General features: G+C 40.7%; 1 long non-coding RNA gene across 6 annotated transcripts in view; it reads left to right on the top strand.

The window, feature by feature from the left end:
* LOC107309719 overlaps nucleotides 1-17,659 on the top strand; it is a 259,412-nt gene that overhangs the window by 205,111 nt on the left and 36,642 nt on the right. For all 6 annotated transcript variants that reach the window (XR_004306127.1, XR_004306126.1, XR_004306123.1 and 3 more), the window contains one exon: nucleotides 13,374-13,574. This is a non-coding gene — a long non-coding RNA (uncharacterized LOC107309719). The remainder of the gene's footprint in view (nucleotides 1-13,373; nucleotides 13,575-17,659) is intronic.

Here is a 17,659-nt window from a genome sequence, read left to right as displayed (position 1 = left end):
GCAGGATTCCAGCTGCTTTTCTGTTCTACCTTGTTCCTCATTTCTCTACACTCCACCTTGAGGTGGTCACAATTTTATTGGTGTTGACAATAAAAGGTAGTCCTCTGACAGGTCTGGGAAACCTTTAATTCATGTTTCTTCTTCAAGTATTTAGCCAGCTAGCACTAAAGATGAGATACTTGTTTTCCCTTTCCCAAGTTTCCCCTTTTCCAAAATGATGTTTCTGTCTTGACAATGATGGACTTTGTCACCAAACTGCCTTTTTTTCTGACCCTGACATCAAGTTGTCATCCTGAATGAAGATGAGTCCTAGGCTTAGGCAACTTAGGCCATGGTCTAGTCTTGGGAGCATCCATCAGCCTCTCCAGTATTTTTAAGTCATTTGAAATTGTACCTTTGCACTGAATAAGGGTGGAAAGTTCAACACATTTCCTTGTGTACTGCTGTATGCTGACTAAAATCTGAAGGAGGAGTTGAGCAGTGGTTATGAGTTTGGCAACCACAAAGATTCTCCTATAAACTCTGCTGTGTAAGAGTGCAGATCAAGGTACAAAAGCACTCCTCTGGAGAGCTTGTTTTCCTTAGATAGGGACGGCTGAGATGCATGTAGCTACTCTGTGACAGAGATTGAAAGCAGTCTGTTCTGCCAAGTGTTTTGGTTTTTTTTCAAGCATGACTCTCTCCCACAATTTGTTCTTCACATGCAACCTGTCAGTACTTGAGGTGTTCAGTTTTCCCTCTATGCAGATAAATGGACACACCAAAAAATGGACAAATACACTGGCACCAATGCAATTTCATTTAGATCACTTTCCAGTAAATAGGAAGTCCCTCTGAGGAAGCAGGAGCTTGGCGACATCTCTAATCTCAAGGTTTAGGTTGTTTTGTGTGTTGTTTTTTTTTTTAAGCAGAAGTGTCATCTGTCTGCAGTTCAAAGTGAGGGGTTGAGGGTGGGGGACTTATGCTTCCCATTTTGCTTTTAAAAAGGTCACAGTGAAAGCATGTGATTGCATATTTTGCATGGAACTGCCTATGACAAAGACAAAGACAAGGGGTTTGACAGAGCTCTATGAAAAGCAAGTGAGAGAAAAGGAGAGAAAGATCTGTGTTAGATTTTTGAGGTGTATTTGAAAGAATGAAATAAAAAAATGCTTTCAAATCCTCAGGGACTTTCCAATTTATCAAGAAAGACACATTCTTCCTAATGAAAGGTTACTGACCTTCATGAATGTGACAGTTCAATTACAGCCCATTCATATGCAGAGCAGCCGTTGATAAAGGATTTAGGAAATGTGACTAGCATAGCAAAAAAAAAAAAAAAAAAAAAAAAAAAAGAAGGGGGAAGTGTCTAGAAAATTATTTTTTTATTGTGGAGCAAGAAATCTAAATAAGATTCAGTCAGGTAGTAGAACCTTTTCTTCTCTGGCCCAGCAACCCATTAGATTTGCTTCAGTGAATACATTGACTTTTTTCCTCTTTTTCTACTAATATTTCTGTCTTTTTAATCCTCTGAACTACTAAACCTAACAAATCATAAAGCCCTTGGGGTGCTGAGATGCAAGGTTTCAAACATTTTTTTCCTCTGACTGGCAGAGAAAGCTGGAATGTGTCCTAATGTTATTTTAAGTGCTTGACTAGTATTTAAACTCTTAAATGGATGGAAAGTTAAAGCAGCAGTGAATGCACTTGCACATACATGTACCCCCCCTCCCTTTTCCTTCCACCTTCTCCTCCCCCTGTTTCCCCCCACACACTGAGTTTGGCCTCTCCGAGGCTGTTAATAGCCAAAGCAGATATTGGCTAGACTCTCTGGAGCCAGCCTTCAGCCAATGGAGGGTGACACCTGTGAGCTGATGTTTGCTGAACTCCTCCAGGTGGAGGAAAGATGCTTAAATTGACATAAGGCAGGAGCTGTAAAAACAGGCAAGCGTGTCACTCATACATAGAGCTCTGTGGAAGATCCCAAGGCCAAGTCATTGCGAAACAACTAGACAGAAAGAAAAATGTTTCACTTGGTTTGAAATAATTCCAAAATATCTGTTTATCTATCTGCATGCGTACACACATTCATGGATTTAGGCCTATGTGCACATGAAGTATTCCTACAGGATAATGTGAGTTGCATGTCCCTACGTACACAAGTACAAATCAATCTTGTGTTTCAAGGTGATGGCAAACAGAGGATTGTGAAGGTGGATGAGGACAATCCCTTGCTTAGTGTAAACTCTCACAGGTGGCCCCAGGAGTGGCTGTGGAGGAAGTTTACTGCCGACCTGTATTTATGTTAGGTCATGATCATTGTAGCCTTGCCTTCTACAGAGCAGCGAGCCATATTTTTGATTTGAGGCAAGTGCTCAAATCCAAGTGCAATCAAATTGGTGTAAAGAAGTGCTAAAAATGTCTGTGGAAGGGAGAGCCAGAAGACATCTCCTTGACCTCTGCTCAGTATCTGTGAAATGACATGCTTGTTTCTGAGAAATTAGAAACTTGGTTAATTGGCTCTACCTCCATCCAGATACTGTGCTGAATTTTTCCATGGTTTTCAGGCAGGGAAGGACTTCAGGAACTGTGACTGCGATCTTTGCTCTTGGTAGTAGGGCAAATGTGGGGGTAGTGCTCAATATTTTCTGCTTTTATTATGGCTACTTACAGTTTCTGGAAAATAAGAACCCCTCTCAGTACTTGAATTCACTACATTAGATGCTCATTTTCCCTGACTGGTTGCTGAATTTCAAGACCTATCCCTACTGGATATTTTGAGCACCCTGCTGAAAATTGCATAAGTTCTCAGGAAGGTCTAGAGGGGCCTGTTCTTGAGGTCGTGAGACTTTTTGTCAGTAATCATCCATTACTACTGACTTTCACCCTCTGTTGCCTCATTTAGGCAACAAATGATCATTAGGTTTAGGTGATCGTTGTAGAGGAAAGAACACTTCCTTGTCCTTAGTCTAATTTTAGATCAAGGGCTGGCATGGAATTGGCTTTGGCAGCTTAAAGTAATGACGTCTCATAGTGAGGTATACAAATAAAGTAATCAATCTGTCTTTATTGGTTCTTTCAGCTAACTTTGAAATGCATAATTGTAGGGTATTGAATTATGGAAATCATGGTAGAAATTGCTGGGATCCCTTTGGAATGGTCACATTCTCACTTCTCTTTTAAGCAGAAGTTCATCTGATCAAAGGGCATTTTAGGGCAGCTTGGTTTATTCTCCCTTTTGTTTGGAGTGTACCTGGGACATTCAGGAGGATGTTAGAAAGCCCCAGAGAAATGTAGCCATTACATTTCATAAAGATATGTTCCCCAAAAGCAGGTAGGTGCAATGTAACGGGCAACCTAGTGTCTATTTTGCACACCCTGATATGCTTCTTGTTCTGGTAGCCTGCAGTGCAGTCTGCACTAGAAACTGGTCAGGCTCTGGGAGATGATCATCTCCCCTCTCTCAGCCTTCAGCTGCCTCATAGCTCAACAAGACAGAACCAAGGCCCTTTCGCCACAGGAGAGGAGCTTCCTACGAATATGCTCATCACTTGCTTTTAATCTTGAAAATAATAACAAGATAAAGGAATTGAAAATACTGACATTTCAAAGGGCAGAAAACCTCTTTCAGATTCACTGCAGATCGGGTCCCCGTCCAGCAGAACATTTAAACACTAGAACATTACTTTTGCTGAACTGAGGATTGAATCAATTATATTTAACACTGAAAGAGTACAAGAACTAATCCAAGTACACCCTATAAAATTCCGTGTGTCATCCCTCAAATATGTTTTCTGCAACCTGCTGCAGTGTATTTGGATTATAATGTGATATAAAGAGTTCACTGGAATTCATCTGGGCTAACCACTCTGCAGTGTTTTGTCTTTGTTCTAGTAGATAATGCCTGCCATCTAGACTTTATTTTTATTTTTATTTTATTTTATTTGCTTCATAAGACCCACAAAACAAGGCTATAAAAAACATAGCACAGAATATCTTTACTGCCTTTCAAAAGCAAGCTTACTTTCCACCACTGGTAAAAGGCATTTATTTTACTTTCATTGGCCAGTGGACAATCTGATCAACACTAATTTTTAGATCAACCCTAGATTTAGATTTTTAGATCAACACGCATTTTTTTGACAGATTTATTGTCATGGAGATTTTAATATTCAAATTCAATTTAAAACCATCTTTACTGAATGCAAAATAATAATTATCAGTAGCAACATCATGAGAACATCTCTGATCATATTTGCTTTGGTTAAAAATATCGTCTTTGTTTTCTGCTCGCATTTAATTGGCAGGGTGCCTTTAAAGTTTGCTCTTGGCCCTGAGACTTGAAAGTGCAGTCAGGCATGTGGCTGAGAGCAGTGCTAATAGGCAGCCTGCATAACCTCACCAGCTCAAGCTCACAGGCTATGAAGGGGTTGTTCAGCAGGGGAAAAACGCAGCCCACTGACGTTCAAGCTAGCATGAACTTTACATGCTGCATGCCTTACTGATTGATTAAAAATGTAGTCATCCTTAAAGACAAATCACCTAAGGACTTATAGTAAGTCACAAACAGAAAGATGGTTTTATGGAGCATACTTTTACATAATGGGCTCTTCCAGGACAAGGACTTTGTTTGCAAAGTCGGTGAAAGTTGGTTGGTGGCTCCTGTTAGCTTGCTGGTTGAGGCAGGTTCTCAGAAATCAGCTCACGTGGAACCCAAACTGCACCTGAGCAAACATCGGAAGGTGGGGAAAGAATTGCTTTCAGTTTGCAGCCGCAGAAGTTAAAGTAACTTGTGCATGTACCAGTGGAGAAAACTTTCTCTTGTGGCAGATTGTTTGATAAGATAGGGCAGGAATTAATTTTAATGGGGCTAGTAAATGTTAATTGCTATATGGCTACCCCCTTTCTAGCTGGATTTAAAATATATCTGGAACAGTAAAAGGAATCAAAACCTCTGTCTCTCAGTTGCTCTGATGCTGTCAGCTGCTATGAGATGATATACAGGAAAGTCTGATATATTTGTGTATATATAATGTACCTGACTGCCCACGTGCTTTTTATGGTAGTCTTAACAGTATGTAACTACAGTTTCAGCTCAGCATGAAGAGCATCAGGGACAGAAGAGCAGGTCAGCATGCAAAAGCACATTGTGTCTAGGCCAGCAAAATGGCTTCTGAAAGAGTATTCAACCCATCCCATTAACATTTAGTCACTGTATCAAAGTCAACTGATTTTCTTGCACAAAGTAAGAAGAAAAAAAAAATCCTATTCTAAGCAAATGTGATGCTACTGGTGTGTGCTAGCTGCTGTCTTTCTGTTTAGGCAGATTTCAATGTGGACATAAATTCTTTCAGGTGCAGCTAGTTAAAACTGTGCTAAAGAAGACAAAGGCACAGCGAGTGCATGCATCATCTGTCTGGCCTTGTGAATATTTTACATGTTAGGGTCTATAGTCTTACACACATTGATATTAAGAACCGGACCCAAACAGACAATGTTGGCTTGTATCCAGAAACTGCTACAACTGTATGTGTATATATCAAGCTTGAAGTATTTTAAATGACTCCAACTCTGGTGTATCAAAGTGTCTAGAAAATACGTTTATTCAAAAGAGCCTTTTCTACTTTGGAAAAAGCAAGGAAAATAGTAACAGGCAAGATATATTACAAAATCTGGGCCTGCATCCAGGAAAAGCACGAGTTTCCAAGATCCTCACATTTTTACATTATGGCTTCTATTGAGGTCAACTCTTTTTAAGGTGCCCATTTTTCTACTGGGTACTTGAAGAGGAAACAATGTGGGTTCATTTCCTTTATTTCTTTATAATGCATAAAGGAATCCTGTGATATTTGGTTTTTAAAAGGTTGCATCTTCTTTTTTGCCTGCAAGGTTCTACTCTTGTCTTGTTTCCTTGTTTGCAGTGTGCCAGTTTTTAGGGCTGAGGATTTCAGATCCCTCCTTCATGAGAAAGGATACCGAAACTTGAACAGACTTTCTTTGACACTTTTTTTAGTGATCAAAGAAAGCCTATGAACACTTGAAACTTCTGAATCTTTGTTCATTTAGAATGGATTTTGCTTTCATTATCACTCTTAACCCAATCAGTTTTCCAGTCCTCCCCAGGTCTGGAATGAGATAATGAAAGCATGAAATTGCTACTGTCTGAAAAGACACTGAGAGAATAAATCCCTTAAAAATAATATTAATAAAGAAAGAAAAAAAGAAAACCTGGGAAAAAAAAATTAAAAAATCCAATCTTTTTTAATACCATTAGGATAGCCCATAAAGAAAAATCTCCTTAGTGAGTTCAGCAGTTCATCTCTTCTGGCTGCAGTGATGGAATGCTCTGCTCTGGGTGCCATCCCCTTAGAGAGCAAACTGGCATTGGCACAGATTGATACTCAGGGTTGCTTTCTTGTTCCTCTCCTGGGTTCTTTCGAGTGCAGAGCTGGGATGTCTACAGCTCAGGAAAGGGTTCAGCAACCGTGAAACAGGTCCTGTCCTACTGGTTTGTGCCACCTGAGTTACAGCAGATACATTACGTATTGCTGTCTGCCCTTGGCCTCTCTTTGTACACTCTGATGAAAATCCTTTCCACTTATCCCCCTGCCTGCCACAGTTAATCCTATACAGCCATGCTTTTTAATACTGCATGTGGATACATGCAAAATTCATTACTAAGATGCCTTGTTCAGGTTTATCTTACTTTCTATTTGCCTTTGAAAGTAAGGAGCCCTAGGGATTTCGTATTGTGGCACATACTGACCATTTAGTGAAGCTATTAAGAAGAGAGGCAAGATACAGTGATGCATCATCTCTTGCTAGCCAGTCAGCTACATAGTTTAACAGTGATGCTATTCTAATTTTTTCTTTGCTTGATTCATGTTTTTCATGAATCATTGACAGAGCTGGTGTCAATCTCATGCAAAAAAGTAACAGTTTCCAGTGTCTGCTTTATTATACACTGGTAGCATGTACATCCATCGTACAGGCTTTGCCTGGACAGAGATACTATTTGAACATTTGCACATACTGACAGTCTGACAGATGGAGAACACATTAGGCCTACCGTGTATGTGCTGTGCAGATGCCCCTACGTTCATACCGAGTTCATCCAACTTGTTGTCTGTGCAGGCTGGCTGTTGTCTCACTGCAGCTGTATTGGCCAGTCTTGGCATGAGAAGTGCTGAGTTGGGCTCTGTGATGGGCTCAGGGCAGTTGTACCTCTGCAACCCTGGTGAGAACCGTGTTACTGCTCCTGCTTGGACCCGTCTGTAAGGCAGCCAGTGTGCCCAGGCAAATACCTCAACACTTACTTTCCACCGGATTCCCAGGCAGATAAAAGCAAGTTTAGGAAGTCTTCTCCTGTGTAGTTCTGGAGTGCCACAAAACTACCCTGTCTTTGCTCCACGTATCTCTTTTCCTAAAGATAAGGCTAACAGAAAGGGCAAAGCTAAAAGGAAATGACACTTGTGGATAACTCCCAGTGACTGGAATAGCCCTGCGACTTGCTAGAGACAGCATAATTTATAGTGAAAGCTGAAGTGATGCAGAAGAATCAGTCCTCAGATTTTGAACCTGGACACTTTCCATAGTGAAATCCGTGCATTTCCACAGGATGGAATTGCAGAACTTCATTGTTTCCTCATTGTTTTTGTTTGGTTGGTTTTTTGGTTGGTTGTTTTTTTGTCCTGTTCCTGGATTAAGTGGTAGCCACTAATCTTAGTATCTCATATCAAGAAATCTTGGAAGTACATGCCTTCCACTTTAACCACAATAACCATGCCTACCTCGTGTAAGAGCTTACTTTATATACAGTGACAGATAAGAGGTTTATTTTCTCTCTTAGAGATTGTGTGGGTAAGAGAACATCCAATCTGTCAAACTCTTCATGACTAATAAATATTAACTGCTTCAAGTTTCTAATTACCTCCCTTTAAAAAAAAAATAAATAAAATAAAATAAAAAAATCTGTGGCCAACTACTTAAATATTTAACCATCTGCCAAAAAACACTCTTGGAGGTTTATTCCACAGTATATAGGCAGTGTTGGAAACTATAGTAGTCTCTAAATTAATATGACACTGATTTTTTTCCGTAAGTCAGAAATGATAGCCTGTTAAATTTTGTCAGGATCTTCACATAATGAAACCCTAAACATCCTTCCAGCATCATTCCAACATGTTGGAAGTCAAAATCAACACAGAAAGGTTTAAAAACTCCCTGTGTTAAGATATTGAGCAGTTAGTTAACCCATGATGATCACAAGGGAGCTAGACATAGAATATGCCCATTGCCTCTTCTGTGTGATGCATTAACTGAACACAGTAGGATGCATGCAGAACAAGAATAATGATACTCATTTTCAATTCAAGCTTAGCAAAGCAGATGTATACCAGCTGGGCTCCCAGCTCATCGTCTTCTCACCTTCACTTTCCTTTGCATTCTTTGCTTCTCTTGATCTGGCAATGTCTGTAAGAATGATACCTTGTGGGGGAAAAGAGGGAGAGAGAAAGACTTTGAAATGCCAGGCAGCAAGCAGAAACGACCTAGACAGCAGGTGATATTTCAAAGCTTCAGGTCAAGATGAGTCACCAAGCCCTGAGGCTTCATATCACTTCAGATTCCAAGAAGTCTCTGAATTCCAGAAGCTAAATGACCTCTTTAAAGTTGGTAACAAATAATCAATATTATATTTGATCCCTTGTATGAAGGTATTACAACAATGAAGGCACTATGCCTTTTGAAAGGAAGAATAACATTTTGATCTTACCTGCTAAAACTGCCACACTCAAGAGTACTTCCTGGCTCCTATGCTTAATTATGTAATGGCATCCAGCCAGGCTATGAAGGCCTCTCACATAAACCAGAATCCAATGAAAATAAAATGCCTGAGAGGAAATGTTCAGACTCTCTGATCCTTTACTGCCAAACTTTTGAGAAGGTTCCCGTGTTGTCTCACTTTTATGGCATTCTGTTCAAGACTGGGCAACCAAATCAAGACAGTGCAAAGGCTTCTGATTCTGGGAGGAGACCAAGAAGCCTTTGGGTCTAATTTCACCAACAGATGAGGGAAAATGCCATTCAGTGAGACCTTCCAAAAGGCTATGGAAGAGACATACGTAAGGTCAAACTTCTCTCCTTACACCTTGTTCCTTCTCTCTTATCAATTCTACTTTTCCCCTGCTGTAATAACTGAATCATCTAGTGAAACAAATGATTGAGGGATATCAGCAAGTCCCCTTGCTGATAAGGGAAATCAAAGTATCCTTTGACAATGGAGTAAGCACATATGTACTTCTATTGCTGCATTTGCTATACGGCAAGGTAAGGAATTCAGGAAGAAGTCCTGGAGAGATGAATTCCTCCCTTAAATGTGCTGGTGTAATGTTTAATTTTGTTTGTTTGTTTGTTTGTTTTACTTTATGTCTTACTTTACATTCTGTTTTTTTTTAAAGATCTGAAAATCTCTCTTGTAAGTTAGGATACTGGGATGCCTCCCACACTGAATTATGTGCGGGACACATGTCTTTCTTATCTTCCAGGTTGGTATATGTACATCCTTATTGGTTTATGTAACAGTTGCTTCTTGTTCATAATGAAGTGCTAATTCAGTCTTGTGTTTTGGAACATGAGGTTCTAATGCTATCGCTAATTGTACACCAGGGGCATACTATGGCACAAAATCTCTAGTAATAATTTGGAAATGGACTTCACACCTTCCATGCCAGTAGCATAGTCCATTAGTAGAGCTTTGGCTCTGGTTGTATGTTGTATCAGCAATTAAAAGCTCCTAATGCATGGAAGAGGCAGAGCAGCTTCAATTCCTGTCATTTTTGGCTGTTGAGGAGAAAGACTTGAATGAGACCTGCCAAGTAGCAGCTTCATAAGTTCTCCAGATGAAGAGTCTTGTTTTTAGTATGTTTCATGTGGCTAAGGATTCCAGGCTCTATTTATGAGGTACAGCATTTACTTGCAGGTGATTTTTCTTATTTTCTTTTCATTGTGTTTGGCACAGACTAGATGAAATTAGAAATATATTGTTATTACTGTTGTAGAGATTCCTAAACTTTAATTAAGAAAGAAGAGCCTTTTGAGATGATCAGAGACCTACTATTAAGTCTGGGGTGGAAAGGCTGGCACCAACCCATGATCTGCTGGAGGTCTGTTAAAACATGTTTCAAGTATGCTCTGCTCTCTCAGTCCTACCCCTCAGTTGAGTGAAATTTGCATCCATATCACTATTAGAAGCAAGTATGTATGGAGAGAGTTATTTTGTGGTAAGAAAATACAACACAGAAACAACTTCTGACCTTGGATCAATGCTCCTTGGAGTTGGCTGGAATGTGTAGGCTGCCAGTGGTCAGACACTGTTAGTTTGAACTTGTTTGTCCCCTTCAGCTCTTGCTCAATACCAAAGACTTGATAGCTATTACTACTCTTTGCTGACTTGACTTTAATCATAGAATCATTTGCATTGGAAGGGACTCTTAAAGGTCATCTAGTCCAACTACTCTGCAATGAATAGGGACATCTACAGCTAGATCAGGTTGCTCAGAGTCCAGACTGACCTAGAATGTCTCCCAGGACAAGGCATCCACCATATCTCTGGGCAATCTGTTCCAGTGCTTCACTACCTTTATCATATAAAAAATTTCTTTTTTATATCCAATCTAAATATCTCCTATTGTAATTTGAAATAATTTCCCTTTGTCTTATCACAACAGACCCTGCTAAACAGTCTGTCCCCTTCTTTCCAGGAGCTTCCCCTTAGATTCTGAGAGGATGCTATCAGGTCTCCCCAGACCCTTCTCTTTTCCAGGCTGAACAGCTCCAGCTTTCTCAGCCTGTTTTTGTAGGAGAGATGTTCCATCACTTAGATCATTTCTGTAGCCCTCCTCTGGTTGTGCTTTAACAGGTCCATGTCTTTTCTGTACTGAAGACTCCACATCTGGACACAGTACTTCAGGTGAGGTCTCACCAGTGCAGAATAGAGGGTCAGGATCACCTCTCTTGATGTGCTGGCCACACTTCTTTTGATGCAGACCAGGATACAGTTGGCTTTTTGGGCTGCCAGGACCCATTGCTGGCTTATGTCCAGCCTACCACCCACCAGTACACCCTAGTCCTTCTTGACAAGGCTGTACTCAATTCTTTTGTCCCCCAGCTTGTATTGGTAGTGGCGGCTGTTGCAACCCAGGTGCAAGACCTTACACTTGACTTGGTTAAATGTCATGAGGCTTTTCTTTTGCCCACCGCTCAAGCTTGTCTAGGTCTCTCTGAATGGCATCCCATCCCTTTGTCATGTTGAGTGCTCTGCAGAGCTTGGTGTCATCTGCAGAGTTGCTTAGGGTACACTTGATCTCACTGTCAGTGTCATCGATAAAGATATTAAAGAGCACTGGTCCTACTACTGATCCCAAGGGACACCACTTTTCACTGATCTTCATCTGGACATTGAGCCATTTACCACTACTATCTGGGTACAATCTCACAACCTATCCCTTGTCCATCGAACAGTCTACCCATGAAATCTCTGTCTTTCCAATTTAGAGGAAAGGATGTTATGGCAGACCATGTCAGAGGCCTTACTGGAACCCAGGTAGGTGACATCAGTGGCTCTTCCCTTGCCCACTGATGCAGTTACACCATCATAATAGGTCCCTAGGTCTAGGTATGCTGGCTGTCTCTTATCACCTCTCTATCTTCTGTGCCTTAGCACAGTTTCTAGGAGGATCTCCTCCATGTAGTTTAAGGATCATGAAAAAGATTTAACCTTTACTATAGCCTTGTTCCTTTCAGGCATGTGCTTTCAGAGTTATTCTGTCTATACAAACTAGTCAGATCATTTTCTGTGAGTATCCTGACTGAAAGAGGTCTTCTAAAAACCAGTCTCCCTCAAGGTATGAAAGTGCAGGAAGAAAAAAACTAGGTTCCTAATGGTTCTGCAAAGCATCAGTGAAGGATTTTGTATTGTCTGTCTCACAGAGAAGTCCATGACTGTGCATACAATAAACTCATGTAAATTGGGACAGTGAAGTGGTGGAATTCATTGACAATGGATGCAACCTTCTTTCAACTGATGATAGATCTTTCTACAGATAGTATCAGTAGGCACAGCAGAATTGAGATGCAATTTATTCCTTCCTTGGAAGAGAGCTGCCTGGTTGCCATTTTCCTGAAAGTGGCAGCCACTGTTACAGCTTTCGGTACAAAATCATCTAGGAAGTTTTAAACTAGTCAGAACGCTGGTTGAAGTCAAGTTGTGGCAACACAGCTGAGTTATGGCACAAGTTAATTAACCATACAATTTCATGTGGGTTTTCTGAACTCTGTGTTGACACAACTGCTGCTGTTTCACAGGTGTTTTTTAAGTTTCACTACGGGTATGCAGCAGCCTGTGCAGCACAACAGCAACCATGGGGCTGCCATTTAGGTGCACACTTGGTGTTAGCAGGCTTGCACTGAATGAGCCCTGCTGTTCTTCCATCTCCCAAAAGAAATATGTGAAAAGGGGGAAAGGCCTTAAAGTAAGAGTGCTCTGAGCAGTGACCAGGGAGGATGTATACTGCAGTGCTTTTCAGCAAGTCTCTTCATAGAGACCGTTTAAAACCTCTATAAGCACCAACTCAACAGCTCAGTTATGCTCAAGGCCCTCTGCTACCAACTTTAAAGGCTTTTGTTGGCCAAGCAGGCAGACTGAAGAGTCTGAAAGGCTAATCTGCAAGCAAATAGTACCTTTCAGTGGATGATACCTTTGATTTCAATATTCACTCCTAAGTCACTATTGAACATAGTATTTGCTCACTGTGACCCAGATGGCTCTGCCTGGCTTCTGTGAAAGAACATTAAACAAAAATACGTTTTATAGGAAGAGACTTGAAAGTGTTAAAAAGCAAAACAGAGTCAATTTCAAGCCTTAACATTTTGAAAACATTGATGAAATTAGTTTTTCACTGTTTTACCAGCACTACTTTCAAGCTTCCTTCCCACGCTGCTGTGCAAGTTACTTGCAGAGTACCCAGGGATACGAATCCTCAGCAAGCCTGACTCTTACTTTTCTCTGACAAATGCTCATGCTGTGAAAGAAGAGGCATTCAGCTGGTCTGAATTGAGCAGGCTGTCAGACTTCCCTAGAGAAGTTACCGTGGAAAGAAGCTTCTTCAAAACTTTCTTTAAAGTGAGGGCTGTTAATCAAGGCCGTGGTGCTCTCATTAGAGAGGGGAGGAACCATTTAAAGTCAGGAAGCTGCAGTATGTGAAAGTCATGAAATTGAAATGAACGCATCTTTTGCCAGCTGGTTTCACACCCCCAGTTGGCAAACCACAAAGGTTTAGAGGGGGAATTAAATCCACTTTTCAGCTGAAATAACTATTTTTGTGATTATCATATAGATTCCATGAGCTACACTTTGGTCCTATCAAGACAGGCAGGCAGATGCATGAGAGGTGGAAAGAGAGAAAATGATTGAGATGAAATCACCACCAACAACTATTGCAGGCAGCAAAGCAGCATTGGATCCCAGCCACAATACTTCTGCAACCAGGTGTGAATGAGCCTGATGGGATGTTATTATGGAATCTACACTGAAAAAGGTATGTGGAAAGCTATCTGACATGGGCTCTATTTCAAAGAAAAAAACACAGATTCCATCCACACTTTAATTGCTTTTATTTTACTCATTTTGCTCTTGGGGCTAAGATTGACTTGAATAAAACAAGATTTAAAAAGTCGAGTGAAATAACTCTCAAACAGAGACAAACGAAAGAGCTCAGAGAAGAAAGTGTTTCTCCCAGTATCAGTCTTTAAACAAACTGAAAAGCCTGAACAGAATGGGCAACTGAAGTTCCTTGTTGCTGTTCGAAGTATAGATCTGTTCTTACATGTTTTTCCCAAAAGCCACTTGCCTACAAATTCCAGGGAGCTTTTTTAGGGCGGAAGCAGAGCAGTGTCTGATTTTGGTTGGGAGACTGCTGCTTGAGTCCAAAGGGATGACTCAGCTCCCACCTTTATCAGCTCTGGGCACAGTCTTACCTTCCAAGCACAAACGCTACAACCGGGTTTCCAGCTGCAGAGCAAATCTGTTTTGTGTATCAAAGGTCAGGATCGAGTCCTCAGCTGTGAACTGCAGGAGTATAAATACTTTCTGGCAATTGGACTTTTGTTGTCTGGTGTATCTTCCAAGCCAACAATTGTAGCGCCTGCTGTTCCTGATAGCGATTTCCCCATCTCCTTTTGGATTACTGGAAATACATCCCCGTGCAAAGAGCACATGTATCTCTTGAAGTACCAATTTGTGTCCCATTGTGATTATTTAAGAAGTGTCTGGGAGCCTTGTAGGGACTCAGGCCTCGGGATGAACTAAAGATTAGTTTCTATTTACTGCAAAGCACCAGCAAGCATGCTAGCCAAATATCCCTGGCAGGAAAGCAGGGAGCAGCAAACTGCAGCACTCTGGTACCTCACCAGTGGTGTGGCTTGAGGGCTCAGAATGTCTCTGGCTGGGCACACAGGTAGAAAGAAGGTCAGCATATTTCTGTGTTTAAAGGGAAAATGAGAAGGAGAGAATAAAATATGAGCTCTCTTAAAAACTGCGGTAATTTTGGCAGGATAAAATAAGGCCTAACTATAATCTCTAAGTGTTGCTTTACAAGTTACTGAGTATTAGAAAGCAAAAATGCTTTTCTATTTAGAAGATGACATACTGGTTCCTGAAGGCTCAGTAGCAAGAATTAATTTTGTCACCCCATTCCTTCAAAGAACTCACCTGTGACTATTTCTCCTGTTGTGAAATAGAAATAAATATGGTCCTGTCGTGGTTTTAGAGACCGGTACATTTCAGCTTCATCCAGAAGACTCCACTGATTCGTGCAGTAAAAAGAAAAAGGGAAAAAAAGAACAGAAATATTCACAGTCTCTGTGTTGCTGGTTTGCAGGAAGACTATAGAAAAACTGCAGATCAGTAGTACACAACCTTTTCAGAACCCATGTGTCATTCTGATAATTTTCCAGGACCAAGGGCGGCAGACTTAATCTGCATACATATTAACATAAATTTACATAGGAATTGAATCAGAGATGAATGCGCACAGTTGTTATTATTGTGTATTTACAATAAACTGCGCCGTAAGTGTTGACAGCGCTTCACAAAACAGAGAGGGAGACAAAACATTCTTTGAGAGTCAAAGAGTTAAGTGAAGCACCATTTTCCGGCAAGTGGCTCTTCATGTCTTCCCAAAAAAATTTGACATGGCCACAAGCATTGAGGAATGCATCTTTGAGGTTGTCAGATGGCTACTGCATTTGTCTGAATAGCAGATTAAACCTGATCTTCCACAGAGAGGAACATGATGTGGTCTGTGGTTTGGAGGGGCCTTGATGTTTTTCAGGGATGGAGGCAAGAAGTCTGAAATTTGTACACCCTGGTCCAAACTTGTATCTCAGATCCTACTTTTTTTACCGAGTTTTACCTTTCTGAATTCCACATAGCAAGAGGAGAAGTTTCTCACACCTTATATTTCTGTTTGCTGGTTAACTGTTTGTGCACTGAAGCAGGCATCTCTGAGTTTGTGCTGAAAGAAGGGTTGCAACAATGCTGTGTATTTGAGGGCAAGACATGGAAAATCTGCAGTTTCTTGGTATGGGAAAGTCAGCGATGCACAGTAGGATTACAAGTACAGAACTTCCATGCAGTTTCACTCCTAAAGAAAGGAACTCCTCTGAAAATATCTCCAAATAGATGTGCTTTTGAAGTGGAGCAGAAGAAAAAAGTATTCTAAGATAGATTTTGTTTTCAAAAATTAATCAGCAGTGGGCACTGACATTTAATAAAATGGCCTGTAGCATTCCTGGCCATAGAACACCCTGGGAAAATCTCCAGACTGCCAACACAATTGCTGGATAAGCCTGCCTAAGGGACCCGGAGGGCACTGCCAGGAGAAATATCCCCTTTAACTTTCAGCCATGGTGAAGCTGTGTATTCATTACCAAAGAGGTGGAAGAACACCATGATGTGCTCTGAATAAATTGTTTAATGAGCCTTTTTAGATCTTGGAATTAACTCTTATTTTGACCATTATATTTGATGCCTTTTCTCTTAAGAAAATGCAGAATAATAGGAGGAAGGAGGTATGTGTCCAGCACAGCCCTTTCTGTACTGTGTTTTTGGGGATTGTGTTGTTCAAGATAGAGAGGAAAATTAATGAAACTGTAAAACCATACATCTGTCAGTTCAGATAAGTCTGACTTCTTAGATCCACAGTTGAATGGCAGCTTGGGAAACTTCTTGTTTAGAACTAAGTGGATTTCAGCAGAGGAGTGAGGGTCATACATGGTGCAGGTGTAAATCAGACTAAGACCCTGCATCCTTTGCAGGAAATAAACCACAGTGGGAACTGGGTGTTGTTCAGAATGTTCTTTGACAGACATCTAACCTCCCTTGGGACCTTAGGAATGAGAGAAAAGCAGTTATTAACTGGGTCTCAGAGTCCCAAACAGTTTGCCATGTCAGCCTAACCCATCACCCTGCATCAGCTACTGCTCATACGTGAGTCCTTAGCCTGTAACGAGTGACATAATGCAGTAATACACTTTATCCTCGTCTTTTTTTTCACTCCATGTAATCTCTGAGTGTCTAGTGAATAAAGAGAACCAATGGCCTTTTTTGATATTTCTCCTGCATCTACAGGAATAGGAGATTGATATTGTAGCACGTATCTCTTTGTCAAATTGATCTAGGCTCTTTGGTTCAAAAGCTTTTATTTTACTGCATGAGTCTTTCTTTTCTATTTGAGTCAACTTTTCTATTGGCAGACTAAAAGAGGCGAATGAAACAATCCTATTGAAAATCTTGGGACAATTATTGGCCATCCTAAAACATGTTCATGCTTTATATCTGAACAAAAAATCATAAATAATGTTACCCCTGTGAATCAGAGTAACACAACTCAGTGCTTTTGCTAAAAATAATCTAATAAGTTATTCAACCAGTTCCAATTTTTGACTGAATTGTTGAACAGAATCTGGGTCATAAATTGATATTTCCTAAATTGAGCCAGTGACAGGGTGGATTATGTAAGGACTTTCACTGCAGATCCCCAGGTCCCAGACCTTGCCGCAATAAATAATTAAGCATTTTAAGGAGTATAGGATAAATCCAAGAGACTAGGAAGGCTTTGGTTTAAAATACACTGCAGCCTAGTGGTTAGAGATGCTCCCGGGAGAGACAGGTTCTTCTCCCTGGTCTAAATCAGGCAAAAGAGGAAGGTGAGACCAGTTACAGCCTTACTAGGGGGGGATAATAGATGGGAAGGGTGATTGTGTTCCCTCTGCATGCTTTTTGTGAGGCACCTATCTAGGAGGCATGTTTTGAGGGCTTGAAAGCCGGGCAGAGGAGTGTTTACTTTGTGAAAGTGCAGATATGAGCATCAAGTTCCTTACAGCCAGCATAATGCATGTATGTCTCTAGCAACTGAAATGTAAAATACTTCTGTCGTGTCACAATATGCATCTGTAAACTCAGCTGAGCAGTTGAAGGTATCTTGAAGATCTGAATTGGAATTTTGGTGCCTAAGATGGCAGCCCATTCCTGTAGGCTATTTATGACTTGGGGATCATGTGTTTTTCTGTTTACTATAATTTTTCAATTCTTTCTCCAGGCTGCTATTTTGAGTTAACCTCA

The sequence above is a fragment of the Coturnix japonica genome, chromosome 2, assembly GCF_001577835.2.
Source record: "Coturnix japonica isolate 7356 chromosome 2, Coturnix japonica 2.1, whole genome shotgun sequence".
Classification (NCBI taxonomy): Eukaryota; Metazoa; Chordata; class Aves; order Galliformes; family Phasianidae; genus Coturnix; species Coturnix japonica.
Note: the sequence above shows the minus strand (reverse complement) of the source record. Positions and strands in the feature narration are given on the sequence as shown.